Source organism: Fringilla coelebs (genome assembly GCF_963513975.1).
Source record: "Fringilla coelebs genome assembly, chromosome: 28".
Classification (NCBI taxonomy): Eukaryota; Metazoa; Chordata; class Aves; order Passeriformes; family Fringillidae; genus Fringilla; species Fringilla coelebs.
In genome coordinates, this window is record NC_140054.1 from 4,955,338 (window position 1) to 4,975,307 (window position 19,970).

The following is a 19,970-nucleotide window of genomic DNA, read 5'->3' on the forward strand; positions in this document are numbered from 1 at the left end:
AAAAGCCCTTGGAGCTCATCCTGGTGCCCTGGAGCATGGTGGGGACAGGCTGGCAGCTCGGGGTGACGTGCTGGCGTTGCACGGTGACACCCCAGCAGCGTGGCGTCCCCACAGCTGTCCTAAGAATCAGGCACTGGGTGAGCAGTCGCTGCTCAGTGCAGATTTCTTGGATGCCTCTCTGGGAATGCAGAGCATGGCCATGAACAGCTTTTTAATACCTCATTAATAAAATAATGCATGCCGTGGCCTTATTAAGTGAGCCCAGAGCACGGCTCTACAGAGGCCGAGGCCGCCGCACACGTGCCAGCGTCACTCAGCCTGTGCCCGGGGCAGTAGTGGCAAAGGGACAGCCCTGGGGACATCAGGGGACATCCAGGAGGTGGCCACAGGGCCAGATGCCGTGGCAGAGGTTGATTCCAAAATCGCTGAGGTCTCCGCTCGCCTCCGCCCAGCCGTGTGCTGGGGATGCCGAGCGCTTGGCACAGCGCGGGGGATGCTCCTGCTCACCCTCAAACAGCAAATCCTTCTCATGAACCGCCCCCAAACCACCCCCAAACAGCAAATCCTGCTCCCAAACCAACCCTAAACACCAAATTCTGCCCCCAAACCACCATCAAACACCAAATCCTGCTCCCAAACCACCCTCAAACAGCAAATCCTTCTCATAAACCGCCCCCAAACACCAAATCCTGCCCCCAAACCACCCCCAAACAGCAAATCCTGCTCCCAAGCCACCCTCAAACACCAAATCCTGCCCCCAAACCACCCTCAAGCACCAAATCCTGCTCCCAAACCACCCCAAACAGTGAATCCTGCTCCCAAACCACCATCAAACACCAAATCCTGCCCCCAAACAGCCAATCCTGCTCCCAAACCACCCCCAAACACCAAATCCTGCTCCTGAGCCACTCTCAAACACCAAATCCTGCTCCCAAACCACCCCCAAACACCAAATCCTGCTCCCAAGCCCCCCCTAGCCGAGGGGGTGATCCTGGGGCATCCCCCGGCTCATCGGGAGGAACACTTGGCCGAGCCTGCGCTGGAGCCACTCCGGGGACATTAGAGAGCTAAAAATATCCCGATTCTCATGCAACAGGCTGGCGCTGGCTCCTGCCGCCCCGGCAGCGCGGGGAGGGGAGCTCGGTGCTGGAGTTCCCCCCTCCAGGGCACGGGGAGAGGGGCTGGGAGCGAGCAGACCGGGCTGGATCTCCCCGATGCAAGCAGGGGGATCTGGGGTGAAAGCAAACCCCGCTTTCCCGGAGTAAAACCCTCCGGTTCTTCTGGTCTCCAGCCAGAGCCCCCGGGAAATGCAACAGGAGAGAGCCAAAAGCAGCGAATTCCAACTGCAGCCGGAGCGGGGCATCCCCCACCGGCTGCACCAAGGACCTGGGGTCCCCCCGAGAGTCGCAGCCCCCTCCGCTGCTCCGGGAGAGCCGGGAGTGGGGGAGGGAGGAGGAGGAGGAAGAGGAGGGAGAGGAGGAGGAGGAGGGAGAGGAGGAGGAGGTCAGGCAGGGACACGCTGCTGCTCTGCAGCGAGCTCCTGGGGCTCCCGCAGCCTGGCAGGGACACAAGATGGTGCTTGCTTCCCTCGCCCAGGAGCAGCGAGCAGGGGCGCTCCGGCACCACCATCCATCCATCCATCCATCCATCCATCCATCCATCCATCCATCCATCCATCCATCCTCCATCCATCCCGCCCGCTGGAAGGCTCGGGGATGGACACAGCCCACGCCTCACCTCTCCAGGCATGCATGATCCAGCTGTTCTGGGATGGAGGGAGCTTCCTCCCAGCCCCAAAACCTCCGGGCTGCGGCTGCCCGGAGCCCGGCACCGCACGGAGCCACGGCCGGGGCTGAAGCAGAGCTGCCGGAGCTCGCTCGGCACCAGCCCCGCTCCCTGCAGCGCCCGATCCGCCGCCGCCGCTGCTGCTGCAGTGAAAATATTTCACCGAGCTGCGAGGGGCCCGAGGAGATTTTTAACATCTGGGCCACGGAGTCACCCGGCTGGAGCTGCCGGGTGGCACGACCAGGGGTCACCATCACCCCCAGCCGGCAGCTCGGCGGGGACCTCGCGCCCTGCAGCGTCACCGTCTGCGTTCTCCGGCTCGGGGGAGCCCAGCCCGGCCGCGGTGCCCGGGCACGGCCGCGCCGGCATCACCCCCGCCGCCTCCAAAACCGCCTCGCTCCGCGCGGGATGAACCCCCCGGCGGCCGTCACCGCATCCCGGCAGCTCTGCCGGATCCCTGGGGGCAGCTGGCGACCACCCAGGGACCCCCCCGCACCCCGCTGGGAGTGGCCGGTGCTCCCTGGGGACAGCGATGTCACCCGGAGCGCGGCGGGCACAGCCTGGCACGCTCGCCCGCCGCGGGCGCCCGCGCCAGCCCCTTCCATCTGCCTTTGTTCCCGCCCGGGCGCAGGGAAGGGGGTGGGTTTAAAGCTTTAATTAAAGCTTTTAAAGAGCCATCACAGAGCTGGGAAGCGGCCGGGCGGGCGGAAGCGACAGCCCCGGCTCCCCGGTCTCTTAGCGCGGTCTCTCTCCATCGCTGCCGCGCATCCCTGCTGGAATTTCGCTCCGGGAAAAGCCGGATCCGACCGCGGCTCGGCTCTCCCCGGCCACGGCACGGCACTGCTCCCCGCGCACAAACAGGTTGTTTTCCTGAGGATGTTTTGCCTGGATTTTGGCTGGATCCCGGTCCAGCTCCATCATCCCGGCACGGCAGGAGCTCAGATCGTGATCAGGAAAAGCCGGGGACAACCAAGCAGTCCCCAAAAAAGTGATAAACGGGCAGCACTAAAGCCCTCGGCATCAATAATCTGAGAACGATTAATGGCAGAGTAAAGGAGATTTGGGGGTGGAGGGATGTGGTTTTTAACCCAACCGTTCTTTTAACAGGCTGTAGAAAATACAAAATCCGTGGGGAAAAGAAAGACCTGATCCAGGAAAATTCCTAACATGAGCATGGCTTAGGATAAAGGAATAAAAAGTAAGGGAAGGCTGGGGCATCCTGGGTGTTTGATCCGGCCTGGAACAGCCTCTCCTCCCTGCCAAAAGGAACAAGCTGGCCCCTGGCACAGCACGGCCATGAGGCTCCATCCCATGGGATGCCATGCCTGCCCACCCAGAGGTGACAGTGACAAAGGCAGCGCCACAACGAGCAATTCCCACCACCCCCTGATCCCCGGGATCTCCCCCGGCCGTTCAAAGGCATCCAGGGCCTCCAAAGCTGCCCCAAAGCACCTCCGTGGGCCGTCCTGAGCCTTCCCAGCCCCTCCACCAACACACCAGCACCATTCCCAGAAAAAACTCCTCTGCAATCCCAACCTCCAGCCCGAAAACACGGATCCCTGCTCGGCACACGCTTGCACACGCGTGTGCACACGCAGACACCCAGCGGGGACCGCCAGCTCCCAGCTGCTTCCACCCACTCCGGCACAATTCCCTCAGCATCCAGGACCACGTTTCCCCTCCCTTCCACGATTCCACGTCTCCCTGGTCCCTCTGGCTCCCCGGCGAGCTGCCACGGCCTCTCCTGGAGCCGGCAGGCTGGCAGCGGTGCCGAGCTGTAATTAATGGTGCTGCTTTGCCAATCCCTGGCACGGCCTCTCGAGCACTGGCAAGCGCAGGCCCCTTTATTTATTTTACTTAACTGCTGTTGGTAAAACTCCACTCCAAAAGCAAGGCCGGGAGACAGCACAGAGAAATCTCCGCCCGGGATTAGGGATTTGCTCTGCCAGGGAACGGCGTGTGCTGCCTCCCCCCCGGCCCTGCACAGCTGGGGGGTCCCTGGGGTCGCAGCCCCACCTCAGCTTCAGGGGCTGCAGCAGCCACTGTGCTCCCACGGCCTCTTCCAAGGGGTTTCTTCCACATCCTTTGGATGTGAGTCCCTCTTTTCCATCAGCTCCATTCTGGAGGGCTGGGAGACCCAGGAAGGCTCCAAGGAGAGGAGGCAGGATCCGTTCTCACCCCAAAAGGGGATTTCTTTTTTTTGTACCCATCATCTCATCCAGACCCAGCCCCACCATGAGCCTCCAAGGTGCTCCAGGGAGGAGAAGGGGCCTGGCTCCATCCTGCTCCTGGAGGACATCAAGAAGGAACAGACAGGAGCAGAGCAGGGGGGACACAATGGCCCTCGTGAGCAGCGAGGAGCTGAAGAGCTTCTGACATTTGGCAACCAAACCGGGTGGCCCCGAGCCAGCCCCGTCCCCATTAGAGGACGGGCCCGTGGTAGGAAATGAGTTTGCAGGGCCTCAGTCCAAATTCCCATGGAGAAGCGTGGAGGCATCACAGCAGCACAGGGCTGGAGCGGGGCTGGAGCATCATCTCCCTCCAGGAAACGGGGAGTCCATCCTGCAGCTCCTGTCCCATCTGAAAATCCCCACGAGGGATGTGGCAGCAATGGGGACACCCTGGCTGGTGGCAGTTCCATCCAATCCCACGGTGGTGAGCAGGAGCTTGGTGCCAGGGCAGAGCTCTCCACCAGCGGGGAGAGCCGAGCACCCCCAGTGACATCTCCAGCATGGCAGGGAGTGACTCCAGGCAGAAGATTCCACTGCCAAAGGTCCTTGGATGTGTTGGGAAGAACCAGAAGGAGCTGGGAAGAGCTGGCAGCGTGTCCCAGCCAGCGCTGGAGCCCCTCTGCCACGCGGCTCCCAGTCGGGGGGCGAGCGCCCGCTGTGCCCGCTCCGTGTCCGTTTTCTGTCCAGCACAGCCCAGAATTTGTAGGATCCTGGCTCCTTGGATCAAAGCTGGGGCCGCTGACAAGGCTTGACAGGCAACTGGGCAGGCCTGGGAGAGGAGCTGCTGCCAGGCTCAGCTCTCTGGCACAGCAGGGCTGGCACTGCCACACAGCCAACTCCACATCCACTGCCACCGTGCCATCACCAAGGAGCCCTGCTGGGAGCCTGGAGCAGACCCTCCCTGCTGAGGGCGGCTAGAGAGCAGCCAGGTGACAGTGACGGTGACAGTGACAACAGCTGCGCCACCCCGCTCCTCCCCATGTGAGCCCGCGGAGCCGGGTGCCTCCCCACGACCCCCCTCAGCTCAGCCACGGCCTTCAAAGGAGGGACAAATCTGTCCCCAAGCGTTGGGAGCAATCCCGGTGGCACCGCTCAGAGCCAGCCCCGTGCCACCAGCTCCACGTGCGCCCCGCGCAGAACCCCCGGCCAGGCTCTCTGCCACAGCCCGGCCCGGCCACCCCGGGGCCACCTCCCCGCGTCACCGGCGGCCCCGGCTGCCAGGCGGCAGCCAGCACAGCCAGCAGTGACATGACCTAGAAAAGGGAAGGGTTGTTCACACGCCGCGCTGCCGCCAGTCCCCCCGCGCCGGCTGCGGAAAAACCTCCCCGTCCTCAACAAGTGACCGGCGCGGGCACACGCGGGAGGCGCACCTGGCACCGCTCCGTGCCACCACTCCCAGGGCCCTCAGGTCCCCCCCGGCTCCCCCCAAAACCCCGGCTGCCACCTGCCTGCCGCACGTGCCCGCGGTGGCACACGCAGGGCGCCCACGTGTGCCCTCCCGCACGCCCACGGGCCCCGGGCGCCGTGGCACAGCAGCCCCCCACGCTGGCACCGAACAAAGCCCCAGCACGCGGGGGAGGGCTGCGAACCCACCCACGAACCCACCCACCCACGGCCGGGGCTTCGCCCACGCAGCCCCGGTGCGTGCCGAGTCCCCGGGGCCCTGTCCAAGGGGTGACAACGCCGGGTGACCAACCCCGCCGAGCACCCACGCTGGCCGGGCTGGCACGATCCACGCGTGTGCCCGCAGCAGGGATGCCAGCAGGGAGCCCTGCACCCGCCCGTGGCCTTGCTGGGTGACACACACCGCGGTGCCACACGTGTGCCCAGGAACACACGTGTGCCCGCGGACACGCGTGCAGCCCCTCCGCCGTGGGGCTGCCGGAGCCGGGCGCTGTTTTAACGGGAGGGACCGGCACCCCGCGGGAGGAAACGGCGCCTCGCGGGGGGCACGAGGGTCCTGAGGGGCACCGGGACCCCCGGGGAACCGGCGGAGCCGAGGGGAGAACCGGCAGAGGGGGGAAGAAGCGGCAACCACCGGGGAGGGGGGACCGGCAGAGCGGGAGGAGGAGATCGGCAGCCCCGGGAGAGGGGAGCGCCGGCAGCCCCGCGGGAAGGACCGGCAGCTCCGGGCACGCCGCGGCTCTCAGCCAGCCCCGGTGCCGAGCCCTCCGCGCCGCCGCAGCCCCGCGCAACTTCCCGGCAGGGCCGGGGCCGCCTCGGGGATGCCGCTGCCCGCCCCGAGCACCGGGCACGGGGCACCGGCGGTGTCGCGGCGCGGCCGCAACTCCCGTTCCCGCAGCCCCGCCGCCGGGGCAGGAAAGTTGGCCGCGGTTGGGGTGGCGGGCGGGGGGGTCCCCGGTGGAACCGGGGCTCTGCCAAGCGGCAGCACCGGCCGCCGCAGCCCGCATCGGCGGCGAGCTGCCGCCCCCGCTGCGCCGCGCCGGGGGGGAGCAGAGCCGCCGCACCGGGGAAGAGGTGGGGGGGGGGGTTCACCGAGAACGGGGGAGCGCCGGTGCACCGGAGCGGGGGGATATCTCCGTGCACCGGCGAAGGGGGTCGTGGCCGCCCTTACCTGCGCTCCGTCAGCAGCGCGTGTAGCCCCGGCGCGGCGCGGCGAGCAGCGGGCTGGCCATCCCCGAGCGGCGGCGGCGGCGGCGGCGGTGGCAGCCGGTGCCCGGGCGCGCCCGGGGGAGCGCGGCGGCGGCGGCGGCGGCAGCGCGCGGGGCCGGGAGCGGGCGCGGGGCCGAGAGCGGGCGCGGGGCCGGGAGCGGGCGCGCAGCGCGCCGGGCCCCGGTGGCGGCGGCGGCGGCGGCGGATGCGGTGGGGAGGGGAAGGGAGAGGGGGGGGCTGGGGGAGCGGGGGGCGCGGGGGCGGCGGCGGCGCGCGCCGCTCGGGCACTTGCTGCATGCGCCGGGCGCGGGGCGGTGTGACAGCACCGGGCACGGCGGGGACCCCCCCCACCCTCCTCCCCTCTCCCCGCTCCGCCGCCCCCGCCCCCGCCGTGTGTGCGGGGGGAGGTGACCCCCGGGCTGCCGCTGCCGCTGCTGCAGCGCTGGGGGGGCGGCGGGGGCCGCACGGGGGGCGGGGGGGAGCGATGCAAACGCACAAGGGGCGGGGGGGGTGGTCGTGCTCCGGGATGTGGGTGGCGTGTGTCCCCCCCCCCACTCCCCAGCCGTGTCACAAACGTGGAGTGGGTCGGAGGTGGGGGGGGTTGTGGCTGCGTGTGCACGGCTGGGGGGGTGTGAAGGCTCTGCCGTGGAGGTGCAGGTTTGCACACGCGTGTGCGAGGCACGCGGGGCTCTGTGTGTGTCCCGTGTGTGTCCCCACACGTGTGCAGGCCTCGGGGAGTTCTGCAGGGGGGTGTGGGGCGCAGGGACGCTGAGAAATGGGGCTGTCACTACCACAAATGTGGCACGAGTGGGGGTGACACGGAGCCTGCCGGACCCCCAGGACCTCGGGGGGCTGCAGAGCTGCGGTTTCACGCCCAGAGAGGAAGCACAGACAGGATAAACTTGAGGATCTTGGTGGTCCACGGGCGACTGAGCCACTGGCACAGAGGCTCCACTGCAGCCCGGATCCTGCTGCTGGCAGGGGATGGGGTGTCAGGGCCACCGAGCCCCGGGCGTGCAGGAGGAGCTCAGCAGGATGCGGCAGGGCCTGGCTGCCACGCTGCGGGAGCAGCGCAGCTGGAAATGCAGCACATTCCCGCTGCTGCCTGTCCACCTCTGCCGGACACATCCTGCCCAGCGCTGCTGCCAGCGCTGATCTCAGCCTGGGGCTGCTCACAGCTGTCCCCTGTCCCCTCCATCCAGGCTGGACACCTCTGATGGCGAGGCCAGGAGGCAGTTCTAGGACAACTGTGCAGCACCCTGGGGATCTGTGGCTCAGCACCGGCTCTGATCCAGCCCGGTGCTGCTGGAAGTGCAGGATCGCATCCACCCCAGAGCTTCATGCAGCTCAGCTCCTTCCCTTCCTGGCATTCCCTACTCCCAGCGCTTCCCTGCAGTCCCTGGGTGCCTGACCCAGCGTCCCCAGACAGACACTCATGCCCTGCAGGTCAAGGCTGGGAGAAAGCAAACCAGCTTTTCAGGCTGGTCTTTATCCCGAGGAGAAAAGCAGCATTAGCTCCGCCAGAGCTGGAGGATATTCCCGACCCCGGCTCTGTAAATACAGCTCAGCACAGCTCCCTGGAGGAACAACCCCAAAACCACGGCTCCCTGGGCCATTCCCAGCTCCACACAAGGTGCTGGCTCCCTCAGCCAAGCAGCCCAGCACGGCTGAGGGAACTGGGGACTTCCAAAGGGATCTCTTGCACCGGCTGCCACTGCCCTGCGAGGAGCACGGGATGCGGGATGGGATGCAGGATGAAATGTGGGGCTGCACTGCAGGATGCAATGTGGGGATGCTGTGGGATGCAGGATGCAATGTGGGATGCAGGATGCAATATGGGGATGCTGTGGGATGCAGGATGAAATGTGGGGATGCTGTGGGATGCAGGATGCAATGTGGGATGCAGGATGCAATGTGGGATTGCCGTGGGATGCAGGATGCAATGTGGGGCTGCACTGCAGGATGCAATGTGGGGATGCTCTGGGGTGCAGGATGCAATGTGGGATTGCTGTGGGATGCAGGATGCAATGTGGGATTGCCGTGGGATGCAGGATGCAATGTGGGGCTGCACTGCAGGATGCAATGTGGGGATGCTCTGGGATGCAGGATGCAATGTGGGGATGCACTGCAGGATGCAATGTGGGATTGCCATGGGATGCAGGATGCAATGTGGGATTGCCATGGGATGTAGGATGCAATGTGGGATGCAGGATGCAACGTGGGGCTGCACTGCAGGATGCAATGCACGACGCAGCACGGGATGCGGTGTGGGATGCAGGATGCAATGCCGCATGCAACGGCGGATGCCACACAAGTTGCGATGCAGGATGGATGCGACGTGGGATGCCGTGCCCCATGGGGACTTCCCCAAAGCTGTGGCACATCCTGGCTCGTGTCACTCTGTCCCACAAGGCCACCATCCCCCTGCTGCTCCCTGTACAGCCCGGGAGCCCCCCACGTCCCCTCCCTGCCAAGTCCCCTGAGGCCCAGGTGGGCAAAGAGGAGCTGGGGGGCTCCGGCTCTGGGGGGGCTGAGCTCTGGGAGTGGGAGGCACCCACTGTTACCAGGACAACTGGGTGCTCTCCGGAGCTGCTTGTTGCTGCTGCTGCATCCCTGCAAACCTCCCCCGACGCCGCGGGAGCGCCGCTGCCGCCAAATCCTCAACCAGGGGGGTGCTCATTCCCCCCAGCCCCTCGGGCACAGCTCGGAAAAGCACTGGAGAACCCCCCCAGCGTGTCCGGGGTGAGGGCTTTGAGCCCCCCCATCCTCCTCCTCACCCCCATGAGCTGCTGGGATGTGGGAAAACACCGATCCGATCGGGGCCTCTCCGGTGCCCGGAGGGTTCGGGGGCTGGGCTCGGCGGAGCTCCTCGCAGGGTGCAATTAGAGCAGCGCGCGGAGGTGGTGACACCGGGGCTTCATGGCTCGCTGGGAATCGGAGCCGTCCATTAAGGCCATAACAACCCGCCAGGCTGACACGAGGTCCCCGGTGCCACCGCTGTCATTAACGGCCTCCAGCGCCGCAGGGACCGGGCGCAGCGGGACAGCCAAGCACCGGCCGAGCTCCCCCCGCGCCGGGCAGGGGCTCCCCAGGCACCCGGCGCTGCTGCTCGCAGCGCAGAGCTCTCGTTTCCCCTTCATTTGGCACAGAAATCAGGGCCGGGGAGAGTCACCGAGGTGGCAGCTGCTCTGTGCCCGGTGAGGATTCAGGGAAGAGCCGAGCTCCTGGCCGCGGGGGTGGGGATGCTCATCCCGGCCCCGCTGGGCTCCATCCCCAGGGATTGAATCCCTTTTCGGGCAGGTTGATGAGGAACACCTCGGCTGGAAGAAGGGGCGAGGCGGGAGGGGACGCAGCCCCCCGAGCAGCCGGTAACGACAGCCGCTTGTCGGAATCGCTTCCCGTAAACTCGGCGGCGAATTGCTCCGGCGGGGAAACAAAACCAGCCGTAAACAGGGGAGTTTGGGGCTGCAGGATAATCTAATCCGCTCTGATGGGAGCCCTCACCGAGAGGGAGGGACCCGCCCTGCCCAGCGACCTTCGCGGGGAGTTTTTTCCCGCTGGTGTCCAGGGAGGAAAGCCCAGAAGCAGAGGAAGGACAAGCCGTGGGATAAATTTCACTTTGTTCTGGACTGAGGGCACAGCCAAAAGCCCTTCCCAGGTGGCTCCCGGGCCTCTGGATGCGTTGCTGTGCCCAGGGAGATGGATTTCAGCTCAGCATCTCCATCTTGGTGTTCCCAGGCTCTTGGTGCAGCCAGGGATGGATCAGGGCTGGTCCTTGCCTGTCTGTGCCAGGTGATGACAGGTTAGGCACCAGGAAGGACCCGAGGTGCCAGGCTGGGCACGCTGGGGAGAGTTTTTGGGGGAAAATTGTAGGAATTTCTGCCAGATAAGGTGCTGACCTCCCTGCTGGGCCTGTAGGACTGAGAGATGAGCACAACACCAGTGGGACAAAGTGGGATTTCACCTCCAGCTGCTTCCTGGGAGATCCTCCCTGATGCAGAGCAGCCTGGCAAGGAGCAATCCCACCCTCAGCCCCCTTTTTGCACAGGAGCCATCTCACTGCCCAGCCCGGCAGCAGTGGCCAGATCACGCCTGCATTCGAGCAGCTCCAGAAGCCAGCGAGGAACTTTGCATAAATATTCATGGCGATTAATAAACATGAGGGCTGCAGACAGCCCGGCTGCAGCGGCTGGCAGGAAGGAGCTCAACCCCGACACCTGACGGGTTTTGCACAGCAGGAAAACCCAGAGGTTGGATGTTGGGAAACCGCTCAGCCGCGTCCTTTGTCACCTTGTTAGCGAGGAGGTGGCACCTCCCCGGGGGGCTGGAGCGCGGTGAGACCCAAACGGGGACACTGGGAGCTGCCCTGGTCACCATTGCACCCCCTGTGACAACCCCACAGAGGCACGGGGACAGCAGCCAGGCCCAGCCCCCTTTGGGATGGGGGATCTGGAATAGCCCCAACCCCACCGTGGCTCCAGAGGGGACATTCAGGGCCAGCTTTGAGCAGTGTCAATCCTGCACAACGCCAGTGAGGACAGGGATGTCCCCAGCACTGGTGACAGCTGGCACTGAGGCTGTGGTGCCAGCGCCCGGAGCGGGCAGTGGGGTGGATCCAGGTATTCCCAGCTCCTGTGGGGGAAACTGAGGCAGAGAGGCAGCGCCAGGGCTGTGGGAGGTGGCAGCAGCGGCAGAGTTCAGAGCTGGCGGGGCCAGGTGACGCGTGGTGACACCTGCGGGACGCTGCCTTTGTCACTCCGCCAGCAACCCGGGGCATAAACAAGTGCCTGACATTTCCACACCGCCGCCAGGCCCTCGGATTAAAGCAGAACATAATTAGCAAATTAATCAGCAGACAATGGCCGGGGATCTGAGGCTGCCGAGCTGTCACCGGCTCCGCGCGGAGCTGACCCCGGCCATGTTCGGGGCCAGGCCAGACGGGGATGGCCGCGACCGGATGTCCCCGTGTCGCTTCCTTGGGATTTCCCCATCGGGGCAGGGGTTAACCGGGATTCCCTGTCCCGTCAGGAGCCTGGGAATGGAATTCCAAAGGGCAGCACCTTCCTGCGGCTCAGCGGGACGCGCAGAACCCGAGGAGCGGGGGGAATTTGCATTCCGCCTATTAGGCACCCTGCAAATACGGGCCAACCTCGTTCAAACACATTTGGGTGATAAAATGATATTGACTCTGAGTAATTAAAAATCATTTCCATATTCAAATACGCCTGATTGAAGAGAAATAGCTTCCCTTTAATTGCCTGGAGGGGAGAGGAGCAACTTTCGGAGCGTGCAGCCCCGGTAAATGCATCTCCGCTTGGCAGCGTGTGAATGGCCCGGGGAGGAGGAGGAGGAGGGGAGGAGGAGGAAGAGGAGGAGGAGGAGGAGGAGGAGGCACGGAGGGTGAAGGTGTGACCCTGCCACCCTCGAGAGGCTCTTCCCTCTCTGGTCCCCAAGGATCGATCCCGGAACGAGGCTCTCCTTCCTCCCCCTCTCCCAGGGGTATTCCCAGGAAAATGCCCCGGTGGCAGCAGGAATCCGGGCTCGAGGTTGCAGGAACAGCCCCCAAAATCTTTGTGCCTCAGGAAGGGACCCTCTGGGTCACCCTGGTCACGTCAGGGACAGCCCCAAATCCCCCTTCCCGTCCCCCCCGACCTGCCAGCAGCACCTCCCCGAGTGCCACCACGCTGTCACTGTCACTGTCACGGTGTCCCTGCAGCAGGGGCCGCCGGGGTGCAGAGCTCTCCCAGCTGCCTTCTGGAGCCCCTCCAGCGCTTCCCTGCGGGATTTTGGGCTCTGCTTGGTTTCCTAGGGAAACCGGGCTGCAGCTCGGCTCAGCCCCCGCGCACGGGGGTGTGCAGGGGAAATGTGGGTGGGCAGGGAGGGATGTGGGTGCTCTGCACCCTCTGTGTCCTCTCTCAGCTCTCCTTGGAGCCTCCCAAACCCCAAGGAAGGGACTGGAGCAGAGTTCCCACTCCTGGGTGTCCCCTAGGCTGGAATCCGTGGGGACGATGCAGGTCCTGCATCCCAGAGGATGCTCCGGTGTGCAGGGGAAATGTGGGTGTACAAGGAGGGATGTGGGTGTGCAGGGAGGGATGTGGGTGCCCTGCACCCTCTCCCAACTCTGTCTGGATCCTCCCAAACCTCCCAAGAAGGGACTGGAGCAGAGTTCCCACTCCTGGGTGTCCCCTGAGCAGGAATTCCTGGGGACAATGCAGGTCCTACATCCCGGAGGATGCTCCGGTGTGCAGGGGGGCCCTGGGTGAGCAGGGAGGGATGTGGGTTTGCAAGGAGGGATGTGGGTGTGCAGGGAGGGATGTGGGTGCTCTGCACCCTCTGTCACCCATCCCAGGCCTAACAGGAGAGGAGAACCCCAGGTTAGGGTTGCACCTGGGGTCAGGATTTTTAAACCACAAAGCCCAGAGCTCCAGGCACCCCACAGCTGAAAAAGGCGTTCCGGGGGGAACACAGAAGTGCCACGGCATGGCTGCATCCACGGCTTCTTCCTTGGGCTGGTTTGGGGTGCTTTGGGGGGTTTTGGGGTGCTTTGGGCTGCTTTGGGGTGGTTTGGGTTTGTTTGGGGTGGTTTTGGGGAGTTTTGGAGTGGTTTGGGTTGGTTTAGGGGGTTTTGGGGTGGTTTGGGGTGGTTTTGGGGTGGTTTGGGGTGATTTGGGGTGGTTTTGGGGTGGTTTGGGGTGATTTGGGGTGTCCTGGGGGGGTCTCCGGGGGGTCCCGACCTGGGGGTGACGCGGTGTCCCCACAGTGTGGACGGCAAGTGCTCAACTCCCTTGGGACACGGACTGTGACCCCATGAAGGTTTTGGAAGTGCTGTTTTTTTGTATGAACCACATCTAAACGCCCTAAAAACCCATCCAGGAGAGCCCTTTGTGCTCCCACAGCTCCAGGAATCCACAGGGAGAATCGGGATAACTCCCAGGAATCCCTCCAGCTCCCTCATCCACAACCCCACATCCCCACCCTGGGGTCCCAGTGGCAATGGGGTCACACCCCCAGGACCCCCCAGTCTTGGGGCCATCCCCTCTCCCAGGCTGCCCCTTGCTCAGCAGGGGATACAAAGCCAGAGCTGGATGGGAATTAAAGCACCATAATTAAAGGAAAAATTTTCCAGCATGCTGGAGACAGAAGAGGATCATTGTGTTTGCCTCCCACATCCCAGATGGATGCAGACAACGCCGGGGAGCGCGTGGAGAGGAGGAGAGGAAGGGTGTGAGTGAGACCGGGACGTGTGTGAGCAGAAATTGAATTTTTATCAGTTCCTATGTAGATTGTGTTTATTCATCTGTCTCCTCTCCATCTCCCCCTGCATCTCCTTATTTCTTTGACAAAATTACTTTCCTCCTTTGGCCTAATTTTGTTTGTACAGATAGCAGCTGCTTCCTCCCGTTCCGGCAGAAGAAATATCCCGGTAAATGAGGTGTTCCATACCCCCGGCACAGGTTGGAGTGGCTCCCCAGAGCCATCCCAAAAATCCCCTCCTGCTGCTTCCCCAGGTTCCTGCCACCTCTGCCAGGGAGGCCTGGGGGTGGCAGAGGATGGTGAGGTGTCCCCAGGTTGTGGCAGGTCCCCAGGTGTCACCATCTTGCTCTGAGTGTCCTGCCGTGGGAGATGAATGGAGCTGGGATGATCAGGAGTAAAAATAGGGGAATTTTTTCCCCTCAAAAAAACCATTCCTGGCAGGACCTGTCACTCTCCCTCTCCCCGGCTGGGCTGGATTCTCTGGGAATCTTGAGATTCCACTGGATGCTCCCAAAAACCCGGAGCCCTGCAGGGAGGCACGGCTCCAAACCCCAGGGGTGATCACTGGCTGCCACCAGCAAGAGCGGGGACAACCCCACAGCGATCCGAGCGCGTTCCTCCCATGCCCAAACCACCCCAAAACCAGCCGGGAAAACCTTCCCGGAGCCAGCCCGCGCCTCCAGGGCTTTGCCAGGGGGTGTTTCCCAGGGAAACGGGGGAAGAGGCGCCTCTGGAGCGCTGCCTGCTCCACCCCAATCCCTTTGTGCTCCCTGGCATGAGGAAAACTCAACGGCGTGATGGATTTTCCCCCAGGGCCTGCCATTAAAAATGTATGGAATTACTCATGCAAAGCCCCCCTCGCACACGCGGGGCTTCTGCGAGGACATCAGAGCGGCGCCGTTTGTCGTTTGTCACTCACTTCCCTCCAAGTTTGTCATCGGGAGCGGGATTCTGGTTTTTTGCCTGAGCTCTCCCAGGTCCCGCCCGCGCTTTTTGGGAAAGCAGGGGGGGATTGGGAAAAGCAGGGGGGGATTGGGGTGCTCAGAACTCTCAGCACCGCGGTGCCTGTCTCCTGCCAGCTCCCTGCCCGTTTCTGAGAGGGGCAAAACCCGTCTGGGTGAGGGCAGGAGAGGATTGGGATCCTCAGGGTCACAGTGCCCATCCTCTCCCAGATCCCTTCCCACATCTGAAGGGGATCAAATCCCACAAGGAGAGGATTGGGATGCTCAGAACTCTCACCACCACGGTCCACATCACCTCCCTTCCCATTTTGAGTGGGGCAAAGCCCACCTGGAGTGAGGGCAGGAGACGATTGGGATGCTCAGGGCGCTCAGGGTCACAGTGCCCATCCTCACCCAGATCCCTTCCCACATCTTCAGGGGGTCAAATCCCACAAGGAGAGGATTGGGATCCTCAGGATCAGAGTCCCCATCCTCTCCCAGATCCCTTCCCACATCTGAAGGGGATCAAAGCCGATAAGGAGAGGATTGGGGTGCTCAGGATCAGGGTCCCCATCTCCTCCCAGGTCCCTTCCTTCCTCTTCTGGGTGGAAAATCCACCTGGAGTGAGGGCAGGAGAGGATTGGGATTCTCAAGATCACAGTGCCCATCCTCTCCCAGATCCCTTCCCACATCTGAAGGGGGTCAAATCCCACAAGGAAAGGATTGGGGTGCTCAGGATCAGGGTGCCCATCTCCTCCCAGATCCCTTCCCTCCTCTTCTGGGTGGAAAATCCACCTGGAGTGAGGTCAGGAGAGGATTGGGATCCTCAGAATCACAGTCCCCATCCTCTCCCAGATCCCTTCCTACATCTTCAGCGGGTCAAATCCCACAAGGGGAGGATTGGGGTGCTCCTCCCAGCTCCCTTCCCTCCTCTTATGAGAGGAAAATCCCCCCGGAGTGAGGATCGGGATGCCCAGCTCAGAGCGGGGCAGCGCCGCCGAGCAGCACCCCCAGCCCAGCCGCGCCCTCGGGGGTGTCACCAGCCACCTCGGGGGTGTCACCAGCTGCCACCAAGGCCGGGCCAGGCTCGGATCCCGGCGGGAGCGCGCTCCGGTCCCGCAGGCGCGACACGTTCCGCAACATTGCCCGGTAATTGCGGCTCCCAAAAAGCAATTACCGCGCCGGCAGCCCCGCGGCGGCGGAGGCGACGCGTTATTTATTCACCCGGCCGCAGGCGAGGTGGCAGCCCTGGAATGCTGCTGGCAGCGGGGACAGGGCGCTTAACCCCCCATCGAGCGGCGGTGACACTTGGCACAGCCAGCGCCGCGCCCAGATTCCGCTGGCCGTGCCTCAGTTTCCCTTTCCTTGCAGCTGCTTTCCTTTCCTTCCCAGCTCGCGGCGGATCCCTGGATGCAAATCTCGAGGAGAAAAAAGTTCCTGAAGCCATCCCGTGGTGGACTTTCCGTGGGTTGGGGACAGCAGAGGGGTCTGTCCTCCTCACTCAACCCCAAACAGGAGGGGATAACCCCAAATATGGGGGTGTAACCCCTGGGTTAGCCCCAAATAAGGGAGTTTAACCCCAAATCCGGGGGTGTAACCCCTGGGTTAACCCCAAATAAGGGAGTTTAACCCCAAATATGGAGTTGTAACCCCTGGGCTAGCCCCAAATAGGGGGAGTTTAACCCCAAATATGGGCTTGTAACCCCTGAGTTAATTCCAAATATGGAGTATAAACCCCTGGGTTAACCCCAAATAGGGGGGTTTAACCCCAAATATGGTGGTTTTCCCCTGGGTTAATCCCAAATAGGGGGGTTTAACCCCAAATATCAGGGTTTAACCCCATGGTTAACCCCAAATAGGGAGATTTTAGCCCCAAACAGGGGGTTTAACCCCAAATATGGTGGTTTTCCCCTGGGTTAACCCCAATTAGGGAGATTTTAGCCCCAAATAGGGGGGTTTAACCCCAAATATTAGGGAAGGCAGTGACAAATCCATCCCTCACTGGGACCGGGAAAAGCTCATTTATCCACTGGGATAGAGGCAGGAAAGGGTTGGTTTAGTGTTTTTTGGGGTTTTTATTCCCAACTGATGGAGCAGTTTTGAAAGCCTCTCTGCAGTGAGACACGATGGAGGTGACACGTTAAGTCACCCAAGCGTGGCTGGCAGCACTGGCAGCTCACCCGGGCAGAAAACCGGGGGGCACTGGGGGCACCCAGCCTTCCCCAGCACCCCCTGCATCCCACCCGCTTCCCCCCATCCCAGTTCCCTCATTCTGGGTGGTACTGGGGGCACTGGGGACACTGGGGACAATTCCTTGCATCTCACCCCCTTCCCTCCACCCCAATCCCCCCATTCCAGGTGGCACTGGTGGCACTGGTGGCACTGGGGACACTGGGGACAATTCCCTGCATCCCATCCCCTTCCCTCCACCCCGATTCCCCCATTCTGGGTGGCACTGGGGCACTTCCCTGCATCCCAGTTCCCTCATTCTGGGTGGCACTGGTGGCACTGGGGACACTGGGGACACTGGGGACAATTCCTTGCATCCCACCCCCTTCCCTCCACCCCAATTCCCACATTCTGGGTGGCACTGGTGACACTGGGGACACTTCCCTTCATGCCACCCCCTTCCCTCCACCCCAATTCCCTCATTCCAGGTGGCACTGGCGGCACTGGGGACAATGGGGACACTTCCCTGCATCCCATCCCCTTCCCTCCAATTCCCATCCAATTCTCCCATTCTGGGTGGCACTGGGGACACTTCCCTGCATCCCAATTCCCCCATTCTGGGTGGCACTGGTGGCACTGGGGACACTGGGGACAATTCCTTGCATCCCACCCCCTTCCCTCCACCCCAATTCCCCCATTCTGGGTGGCACTGGTGACACTGGGGACACTTCCCTTCATCCCACCCCTTTCCCTCCACCCCAATTCCCTCATTCCAGGTGGCACTGGCGGCACTGGGGACACTGAGGACACTTCCGTGCATCCCATCCCTTTCCCTCCACCCCAATTCCCCCCTTCCGGGTGGCACTGGGGCACTTCCCTGCATGCCAGTTCCCTCATTCTGGGTGGCACTGGTGGCACTGGGGACACTGAGGACACTTCCCTGCATCCCATCCCCTTCCCTCCATCCCAATTCCCCCATTCTGGGTGGCGCTGGTGACACTGGGGACACGTCCCTTCATCCCACCCCCTTCCCTCCACCCCAATCCCCCATTCCCAGGAGTGCCACCTCCTCCTGAGGGGACAACCCAGGGCTCCACCCCAGCACGGGGAGGGGACACCCCGGGCGCGGCGGGGTCAGGGTGGCACCGCTGGCCTCGGAGCCGGCCCGGGGCGCAGCAGAGCCCGCAATTAGTAAATTAATTATCGAGCGGGGAGGGAGATTTCATAGCTCGGAGCTGTCACATCACCGGTGTTTTGTCAAGCGAGATGACGACTGGTGGAATTATTGCTGCGGTGCCGGGGCTGGGGAAGAAAGAGAGGAGAGAGAGACTCGCAGGGAGAGGGGAGGATAAAAATATAAAGGGAAGAGATAGCGAAGAACAAGATAAGTGGGTTTTGTTGCTAATGGAAGCTGGCACGGGGACAGAATCGCAACTATTAGAAGACAACACACTACACTACGAGTGGCTCTGAATGATCCTCTTAATTAACCGCGAGCACAAAAGGAGCCCCTGCCCACCTCCAAACCCGGCGGCGCTGCTGGAAGAGCAGCCGCGGCTCCGTGAGGACGCCCACGGATCCAGGCCGTGCCCAGCGGTGACACAGAAAGAGCTGGGGACGCTCGGAGAGCAGAGGATGCTCAGACCCAACGGGGACACCAAAAAGAGCACGCGGAGCTCCCTGTCCCCTCCTGCCACCTCCCAGAGAGACACCGTGCGGTGGCAGCGCTGCTAAAGGGACACGATTCGCCTTCCCCACCCGCCCCGGTTCCCCCTCCATCTTCCAGGGCCGGATTTAAGCTGCGTATCCAGCGCGATGTAAAAATAACACCCCGCCCTCCCACTTGGGAAATTGATTCCTTCGCTTCCCACCCGGCTCCGGCTTTAAATATCCCCATTTACATGCAGATTGCGCTGCCTCCCTGCACCGCCTGGTGCCGAGCCCGGGGGTGGCTGCTGGGACCTCATCCTGCCGCTCCACCCCGTCCCGAGGCGGTCCCCGATGCTCCTTCCCAAGCCGGGAGGTGACACGGAGCGGTGGCACTGCCAGGGAGCGCCACCACCCTGCCCGATTTTGGGTCTCATCCCAAATCCAGCCCCCCCAAATCCCATCCCTGCGTGCCGGCTGCTCCCCATCGCCAGCACGAGGAGCAGCAGATGCCAGGGATGGGGGGATGAGGAGGACGTGGGCAGCCGTGGCTGCGCCCTACTTTTCCAGGGCAAAATCTGGAGAGGGGAAGCGGAGCTGTCGTGTGAGCGAGCCCAGCATCTGCGCCGGCTGGCAGAGCTCACACCCACGGCCCCGAGCCCTGCCAGGCGACCCACGGCGACAAACCAGGCCGGGGGAAGGGGGACGGGAGGTTCTGACAGGAATTTAGGGCTCTGCCGGGTCTCAGGGAGGGGAAAACGCCCCCGGAGCCGGGGGTGTGGGACGGGAGCGGGGCTGGGATCGGCGCTGGCCGCGCGTTGTAACTTCTGAGGGGAGGGATGGGTTTGAAGAAGCCGCCGCAGGGCTCCCGGAGGGATCTTTGCCAGCTTCTGAAAGTGCTTAATTCCTTCTCCTTAATTCCTTCCCCTCGGCAGCCGCGGGAGCAGCCGAGATTCATGGCAGCGCTCCCGAGTTATCCCTCCCTCTTCGCGTGAGGAGGGATCGAGGGGGCTGCCGAGCCTCTGCCTCCACCAGAATCCAACCCCTGCCTCGGGGCAGAGCCTGATCCCCCTCCCCAAATTCCTGCTGGGAAGGTGCTGAGTGCAGAGCCTGATCCCCCCAAATTCCTGCTGGGAAGGTGCTGAGTGCAGAGCCTGATCCCCCCAAATTCCTGCCGGGAAGATGCTGAGTGCAGAGCCTGATCCCCCCAAATTCCTGCTGGGAAGATGCTGAGTGCAGAGCCTGATCCCCCTCCCCAAATTCCTGCTGGGAAGGGGCTGAGTCCAGAGCCTGATCCCCCCAAATTCCTGCTGAGAAAATGCTGAGTGCA